Source organism: Camelina sativa, chromosome 20, assembly GCF_030686135.1.
Source record: "Camelina sativa cultivar CO46 ecotype springtype chromosome 20, ASM3068613v1".
NCBI lineage: Eukaryota > Viridiplantae > Streptophyta > Magnoliopsida > Brassicales > Brassicaceae > Camelina > Camelina sativa.
Genome location: NC_141899.1, coordinates 31,882,442 through 31,891,530, shown reverse-complemented (window position 1 = coordinate 31,891,530; position 9,089 = coordinate 31,882,442). Strand labels below are relative to the sequence as shown.

At 37.8% G+C, this 9,089-nt stretch overlaps 1 pseudogene across 1 annotated transcript; it reads left to right on the top strand.

Annotated features, from left to right (window-relative positions):
* Positions 1 to 2,939: 2,939 nt before the first annotated feature.
* Positions 2,940 to 4,707, top strand: LOC104771701 (FBD-associated F-box protein At1g60410-like; annotated as a pseudogene). The gene is made up of 4 exons (XR_015593490.1): positions 2,940 to 3,093; positions 3,180 to 4,046; positions 4,135 to 4,275; positions 4,378 to 4,707. The product of XR_015593490.1 is annotated as an FBD-associated F-box protein At1g60410-like (transcript).
* Positions 4,708 to 9,089: the final 4,382 nt, after the last annotated feature.

Here is a 9,089-nt window from a genome sequence, read left to right as displayed (position 1 = left end):
ATTATTTTCTTTCCAACAGGTGATAAGGTTCTTGAGCTCCAATGAGAAGTTCTATTCTTTACTCGGTCAATTATATAAGTAAACATTTCTTTTTTCTTTCGACCAAATTGTTATGAGAGACCTAAATATTTACCACCTCCACCTTGATTTGGTATGTTTAGGATCGACTTCAATCTGTCTTGTGTCATTCCATAAACACGGGAACCAAAAGTTATACCTGACTTTGATTTGTTTATTTGCTGGCCAGAGTAGTACTTATAAATATCAAAGACATCCTTAAGTGCTTGGCAATTTCGTTTGTTTGCTTGACAGAAGAAGAGTGAATCGTCAGCAAATTGTAAATGGGTGATGCTTGGTACTCCAACTCCAATTTTAATGCCTCTTATATCTCCATCTTTGGCTCTCGAATTTATCAAGTGACTCAAGATGTCAGAACAGAGGATGAAAATGTAGGGTGATAGTAGATCACCTTGTCTAATTCCTCTTTCTGGTATTATGTTACCATGAGGTACACCGTTGATTAAAACAGAATAATTTACTAATTTAACTGCAGCCATTATCCATCATATCCATTGATCGCAAAAACCAAAGACCCTCAATGTTGATTCTAGAAAATTCCATTCGACTCTATCATAAGCTTTACTAACATCAGTCTTTATCGCCATATAAGTCTGTGAAACCCTTTTTCGAACTTTGAGAGAGTGCATTAACTCATGAGCTATCATCACATTGTCTTGAATGATTCGTCCTGGTATAAAAGCAGCTTGTGCATCAGATACAATTCCATTGAGATGAGGTTTCAATCGTTGCACCAAACACTTTGAGACTATTTTGTACAACACATTGCATAAGGCAATAGGGCGATAATCAGAAAGAGTGATGGGGTTATCTATCTTTGGAATCATACAAATGTTTGTGTGGTTAATGCTTGGTTTCATAATCAATGTTCTGAAAAAGGCTTTGACTTCCTCAATGACATGATCTCCCACTATGTCCCAGCATTCTTTATAGAACCTAGCTGTTAGCCCATCTGGTCTTGGTGTCTTATCATCCCCAATCAGGCATACCGCATCATGAATTTCTTTGTCACTAAACTCTCTTGTTAAACTGGCATTGATGTCATCAGTTACAGTGGCTTTGAAATCAGAGAATTCCAGAGGAGAAACATAATGACCATTTGTTTTATAGACATTGGTAAAATATTCCTGTGCATGTTTACCAATGTCTTTATCTCCTCTAAATTGTGTACCATGTACATCCAGTATAGAGATCATTTTGTTTTGAGCATATCTTGTCTTTGCAGAGGCATGGAGGAAATTAGTATTTCGATCTCCTTCTTTCATCCATTGATTGCAACTTTTCTGTTTCCAATGTTTCTCCTCATCCGTATAAGCTTTTGCCAGTGCATCGTGTAGATACGGGATTCTTTCTCTCATCCATCTGAGGTGACTCTCCATTGCCGTGTTTAACTGACATTGTATAGATTTTATTATGTACTCAGCATTTAAATTTGACTGATGCTTTAACCTTGCCATGGCTTGTCTGCAACTCAATATTCTTTGAGTTATTGGGATATCAGTTTTATTATTTCCAATAGTCCAGCTCTTCTCAACCACGGCTTTAAATGTTGGAACATCGCATAGTCTCTTATCAAATTGGAAAGTTCGTCTGCGATGACACTGGTTGTCATTTAATCGAAGCAATAAAGGTTTATGGTTAGAACTTGCAAACTCCATGAATTCTAGTTCTGCATTTGGAAAGGTCGCCCTAGCTGAGGAATTCATCATTGCACGATCTAGGCAGCAATGGACCGTATGAGAGTGACGTTCACCCACCCAAGAAAACCTGTTTTCCCTTGATCGCACATCCAACAAATCGCATGTAGATATCATATCTCGAAAGTTTCTAAATGTCCATTCATCTCTAAGAAGTAGCCCTGGGCATTCGGGTACTCGGGTCGGATTCGGGTAAGAACCGATTGGATTCGGATTTTTCGGGTAGAGCAGTTTAGGACCCATTCGGGTAAATAGAAAAATCGGTTCGGGTTCGGTTCGGGTCTTAGCGGGTTCGGATCGGTTCGGATCTAAAATTTCAGAACCTATAAATACCCGAAAAAATCGGCTATTATTCGGGTTCGGGTATTTTGTACCCGATTACCCAAAATTTAACCCGATAACCTGAATTTTATCCTATTACCCAGAAATTTTAATATTAAATATTAAAATAATTTTTTAAAAAATCTATTTTTTGATAAATTTGTTAATTATTTAAAATATATAGCTAACCATTTCAATATAATTTTGGTTATTTTGAATATTTTGATCTAGGAAAAACTAATATTTTAAATTTTAAGTTGTAACTTTGAATAACTATGTTATAAATAAAAAAAATATACCTAGTATTTTGTGTAAATTATTTTATTTTGGGTTTGTCGGGTACCCATTCGGTTCTCGGTTCGGTTCCGGGTTCGGTTCCGGTTCTTCGAGTTTAGGAGATTAGGACCCAATAGGGTATTCTACCGGTTCCGGATTCGGATTCGGGTCCATATTTTCGGTTCGGTTTCGGTTCGGGTTTTCGGATCCGGTTTTTTTGCCCAGACCTACTAAGAAGTCCTCCCATCTTTTCTTGATTTGAGATTATCTCATTAAAATCACCAATGAGTTTCTAAGGATTTTGCCCAATTAATCTATCAATTAATTTATAACCTATTTATAACCAACATATTAAAATTATATAGTTTCCAAAATAATGTTGTGTACTTCTGTTTTATTATAAAGGGAATTACTTTTTATTACAGTATTTATTTAGGCAGCTTTATAATTTTTTGATCATATATTAATTACATAAGTAGAAAATGTATGGCCAAGATGTTAATTTAAACAAAAGTCAATCATCTATAGAATAAGTTTGTGTACAGAGAAAAATGAATCATTTTTTAATTTAAAAATACCAAAAAGAGGTCAATAAAGATTGAAATTTGAAAGGTCACACGACTCACGACGTGTTGTAGTCTTGTAATTGCGACGTTGTCAAGAAAACTGTCAAACAGATCTGAAATCTAGCTAGAAGATCTCTGCCACCGAATTGAAAAAGGTTCTTCTTCTTCTCTTCCTTACCCTAGCTCTCTCTCTCTCGCCCTAATCTCTGCCCTAATCAACTTTCTTTTGTGTAAAATTTAGGGTTTTCGGGAGAGGCCATGGCTACAACGTCTCTAAACAGCTGTGAAAGCAAGAGGAAGTCTATCAAAACCGAAGGCAGCTTGGTGAAAGACAGGTTAAGTGATTTGCCATGCGATGTGTTATGTCGGATCCTCTCTCAACTCTCTACCAAGGAATCGGTTAGCACTAGTATCTTGTGAGGCGTTGGAAAGATCTCTGGTCACAGGTTCCTGTTTTGGATTTGGGTTACGATAATTTCAAAGATACTGATTTCGATTTGATGGGCTTTATAGATTGTTTTTTGGAACCTGACCTGGCTTTAGATTCGTTCAAGTTGGTTTATGAAGTTGATGTTGAGCACTGTCCTGATAGTTTTGTGTCCACGATAGATGAAGTGGTTGAGCGTGGAGTTAGTCATCTAACTATTATGAATATGGTGTCTGTTGAAGATAGACTATGTATCTAGAGGGGGTCAAGTTTGATGGCCTTGCTGTTCTGGAGAAACTCATCTCAAGCAGTCCGGTTCTGGAGGATTTAACCGTGATTACATATCCTATGGACTATGTGGAAGTTATATGTGTTCGTTCTCAATCACTGAAAAGCTTCGGACTAGAGTCTCAGCGTAATCCCGAGGAAGAACAAGATCCCGATGTTGTAATCGATGCTCCAAGACTCGAGTACATGAGTGTCAGTGATTACCGGCCTGAACGCTTTGTCATACGTAAGATTGGCCCCTACGCAAAGGTTGACGTCGATGTGATGTTTGACGTCGATGTTATGTTTGACGACAGCGACCTTGATGATCCTTTGGAGGCAAAGAAGATCCGTAAATTCCTCTTTGGAATATCCAAATTTCACGAGGTGGCCATATCTGCTGGAACCCTAGAGGTACACACACATAAGTGATTAGTTTAAGAAAAGTTTAATTATGATTGTATTCAATCTCATATTTAATATTCTTTCTTGCTATACACAGGTCATCCATGAGTACTCCCAGGTGGGAAAGTTGCCTAAGTTTCTCAATTTGACTCGATTGGATGCTTCACTAGTGAAGTCTTCGTGGGAATACCTACCAGCCTTTTTGGGATGCTGTACGAATCTATATTCGCTGATTCTGGTGCGTTTCATTAATTCGCCTTTGTTCATGTAATTTGATTGAGCTTGCTTCATATATGTACCAAATATAAATTTCATATATACGATTTGCTTATATTACTAGGAACTTGACCGTATCCTAGAGAGAGAGGAGATTGAACTATCACCAGTGCCTCAATGTGTCTTATCCTCACTCCACTCCCTTCAGCTGAAGACACCACAAACAGTGAGTAAAATGATGCTAGTTTCGTATTTTAGGAACAACTGTAAAGCCTTGAGGAAAATACTTTTAAGTGGGCTGTAACATCATCAAGAGAAGCGAAAGGATATATATCAAGGAGAGGAGATATATAGTGTAATGTTGTTGTTATGCGTACATTATATTGTTGTCTCACCTAAATTCAGTTTACCTTACCAACAGTTATTGTAATACTATTCAGATATTACTTACAAACCGGATACTAAAAAACTCAGATAAAACGGGAAAAGCCCGACTAAAACCCGCTAACCGGTGGTTTAACCGGTGGTCTGGATCAATTTTAACACTTAATTGTTTAACTTAAACGAGCATATATAAAGACGAAATCATGTACTGCTTTCTCTATTATCTTCCGATGTGGGACAAAATTTGAGTATACGTAGTTTTTTTTTTAATACTAATTCATGTGGAAGATAGAAATAATTTTTATTAGTATTCTTATATTCTCCTATTATATCTTGCTGTTCTTGTTTGGATTTAAAATAATAAAAAATAAAATTTTATAATTATTGCTCAAAAATATATACTAATTAATAACTGATAGATATGGAAAAATTTTGTTTGGATATTCATAAAACCAAAGTAACATATATATATATATATATATATATATATATATATATATATATATATATATATATATATTGAAATTCAGTAAATTGATGACTCACGGTCGGACCGGGTTTCTGTCCTGGTGACCCAGAAGATTGTCCGATTTGCTTTCCGGGTCAAGTTTAAAGACATTGATGCCTTGTGAATATTGTTCCTTATAGTATGTGTTGTCAGTGGCTTAGGGCATGTCCAACCGAGAAATGGCTGGAGATTCTAAAAAAAATAAAAATAATACTTTATTTATATAATTATATTTATAAATTTTTAATAAAAATGAACCAATGAAAATTGTCTATGGGCTACAAATAGTAGGAGTAACGTTTTCTTAGTGGGCCAATTTTTGAGTTTTTAAATTAAAATTTGGCCTTACAAAAAACATGAGCTACCCAAAAAATACTTTTTCTTAAGCATCAATTAGAAAAAGAACAAGGCTATAATTGTAAAGAATATTATTTTATAAGGGGGAGTTTTGAGATTTAGGTTTAGATTTAGAGTTGAGTTCTCAATTTAAAATACAGAACAAGGCTTGTTCAACAAGCGACCTTCATAGATGTTAGGTTAAAAAATTCAGAACAAACGAACAAAATACAGAATCTCGTAAGCCTTAAATTTCGATGTCGTTTGATCTCTGCGCTTCTTCTTCTCGAGGGGGTTGTTCCTCACCGCCTGAGGTACGGTGTTTCTTAATTAGCATATATCTATTTCTCTCGCGATAATAAGCCTATTGAATCAGAATCTGACCTTAATGTTTCTGCTTGTAGAAGATGTCCGGTTCGACATCAGTCGTAGTGGCTCCTCCTCTGATCGAGAAAATTCGCTCCAACCACGAGGAGATTGAAGGATTGGAGCAATTGGTTATGAAAGATCTTATGACAGAACATCTGTCTCCGATGAAGCAACTATTTCAAGGCTACCGTCTCCGAAACTTGGCTATGGCTATAATACGCAAGACTGAGCAACTTGCACGTTTTCCTCTTCTTCTCCTCTCTAGTTTTAGTTTCTTAGGGTTTATAGATAAGATTTGTTTTTTTTTTTAAAAAGGGTTTATAGATTAGAAAGAACACGTGAGGTTTATCTAAGGTCGAAACTTGGGTAGCTAGAGACGTTATGTGTTCGTTGCTATTTCTTAAGTTTGAGCAAATTGTACAACTTGTCAACTTATGTTACTTACTAACCGAGAGGCCACTTTAGTCTTACTCTGAATGACTTGTACTTCACGCCTTGGGATGAAGTTATCCTACTTACTAACCTTAGACTCTTGTTGGCTTTTAGGTTGAAACCTATGCGGCGTTTCCAGACAGTGCTGGCTTAAACATATTACATGCCCCTGGGCAAACTAAAAACAAAAAATGCCCCTTAACCTATAGAAAAACTTACTAATTATTTTTTTGGTTCTTTTTGGTTCATATATTTTTTTTTTGTGCCCCTTTCTAGCTTACAAATTTTTTTTTTGTGCCCCTTTAACTTACAAAGTTTTTTTTTGTGCCTCTTTTAACTTACAAATTTTGTTTTTTTTATGCTTCTTTTCTTATACGTATATGCCCCTTTAATTTATGTATCCGGGGCGGTCGCACTGCCTGCCCACCTAGTTAAGCCGGCACTGTTTCCAGATGACGTAGCAGATGAAAGTATACCGCTTCTTGACCAGACTGCAATGTGGACAAATGTGTCTTATGATTTTTATTATCGTTTACAACAGGTTTGCTTCATTTGCACTCTTTATTCTATTGATGATGAAATTGTCAAACATGCAACTATTTTAACTTCTTTTCATAAACCTACAGATATATCAGGGAGGTAGTCCATCTGGAAGCCTCTTCGATGCTGATGAATACTATGAATCACTCCTCAAGGAGGAACCATTAATTGAGTTCACTGAAGAGGTTAGTTTCTGTTTTACAGCAGTATAAGCCCCTTTGTCTCTGTTGTTAAAATCTTCTTGTCTGTTATTTAGGAAGGCTTTGATCAGTACTTGCACTTGCATGCTATGCACAAACAATACATCAACTCTGACTTCGGGGAAGAAGTTGAGTATTCTGCTTACCTTGATCTCTTCTCCCAACCAGAGAACATACCGCGTGAACTTAAGTCGTTGTGGTAAAAAACATTTCATTCAATCTTTCTTCTACTTATGATAGGATTTCCCTAGGATAGAAACTCTGATGAAGGCTGTAGACTGATGAATGATGATGAGACTCGATGGTGATGGTGCGGAAGTGCCAATATGGTGGAGATAATGATGTGAGATCGTGAATGTAGAGGGATATGGTGATGATCAGATGTTAGAACAATGATTCGATGGAGATAGATTGTTTAGGTGGTGATATGGAATGTAACAAGTGAAGAGTTTCTGAATCACAAAGTGTATAGAAACCCAGAAATCAAGAACGCATTCAAGAATTCAAATTGAGAGAAGAAAGTTCACAAAACGTGTTTACAACATACTTCTTCGCTAAAGAACAAGGAGGCGTGGCTATGGGGCTTTATAATCAACCCTAGGCTCGACACTCCAAACAACAGGAAGTTCAAAATAAAACAACAAGACGTTTTAAGGAAAACAAGAAAAACAGCAAAACATCAGGTACTGAAGTCTGGCGACTTAATACTGAAGTCTGGTGACTTAATTCTGAAGTCTGGTGACTAAAGTCTGAAGTCTGGTGACTAAAGTCTGAAGTCTGGTGACTAAAGTCTGAAGTCTGGTGACTGAAGTCTGAAGTCTGGTGACACAATACTGAAGTCTGGGGACTTGTACATTATTTCCCATTGGCAATGACTTCTAGATAACTCGACGTAGTGATCCATTTGCCTCATTAAAAACCATGCCAAGAAAACCCAGTGGGACAAAACTCAGCTATGGGAAAAAGAGTACAAACTTCACACCTAAGTTATCTAGTTATCATTACCGGGTGAAGTCTTCAAGGTGGAGATGTTAAAGACCTGGATCCTCGGTAGGTTGAATGACCCGTCAGCTATGAGTGAATGAGCTTCCTTAGCCATCTCCTTAGCTCTTGAGCGAGTGATCCTTCCCACAATCTCCGGTTCCTCTGCAGCTTCTGACTCCTTGCTAGCCATGATCATATCAACTTAGAAACCTCCTCCTTTGTTACTACTACCTGCAGCTGAATGCCTTCCCTTCCCTTTCAGGAATTACACATTTGTCTCTTAACACCACAAATCACTCGAGACCTTATAGACTCAAATGGTTGAATGACAAGACCGTGATTCATGTGAAGGAACAAGTTACGGTTCCGTTTAGTGTGGGTTCTTACAAAGACCAAGCCTTGTGTGATGTGTTTCCAATGCAAGCTAGCCACCTCCTTTTAGGGCGTCATTGGCAGTTTGACAAAAGGACCACTCACTGCGGCCACACCAACCAATATTATTTTGTTCATGATAATAAGCGTATTTGTTTGAAACCGTTGAGCCCCACACAAGTTCATGAAATGCAATCCAAAACTGTCTAAGGATTTGGACTCTAAAACGAACTTTCTAATTCAATCTAGTGATGTTAGAAAGTCCCTTAAGGACTCCAACCAAGTTTTATTGATGGCTTTTTGGGATTTATTGGTTGAAGGGCTTGAAGGTTCGATGGACGCTTTACCGGACGTTATTCGAGACGTTCTCTGACGCTTCGCGGATGTGTTCCTGGACGAGTTGCCTGAAGGTTTACCACCGATACGTGGCATCGAACATCAGATTGATCTCGTGCCTAGAGCTCAACTACCGAACCGACCCGCGTATCGAGTTAACCCGGAGGAAGCAATGAAGTTGGAGCGCCAAGTGTCCAACCTCATGTCCCAAGGCTATGTTCGAGAGAGTCTAAGCCCGTGTGCCGTCCCTGTCCTACTCGTGCCGAAGAAAAACGGAACCTGGCGTATGTGCGTCGATTGTCGGGCCGTGAACAACATCACGATCAAGTATCGGCACCCTATACCGAGGCTGGACGACATGCTAGACGAGTTAAG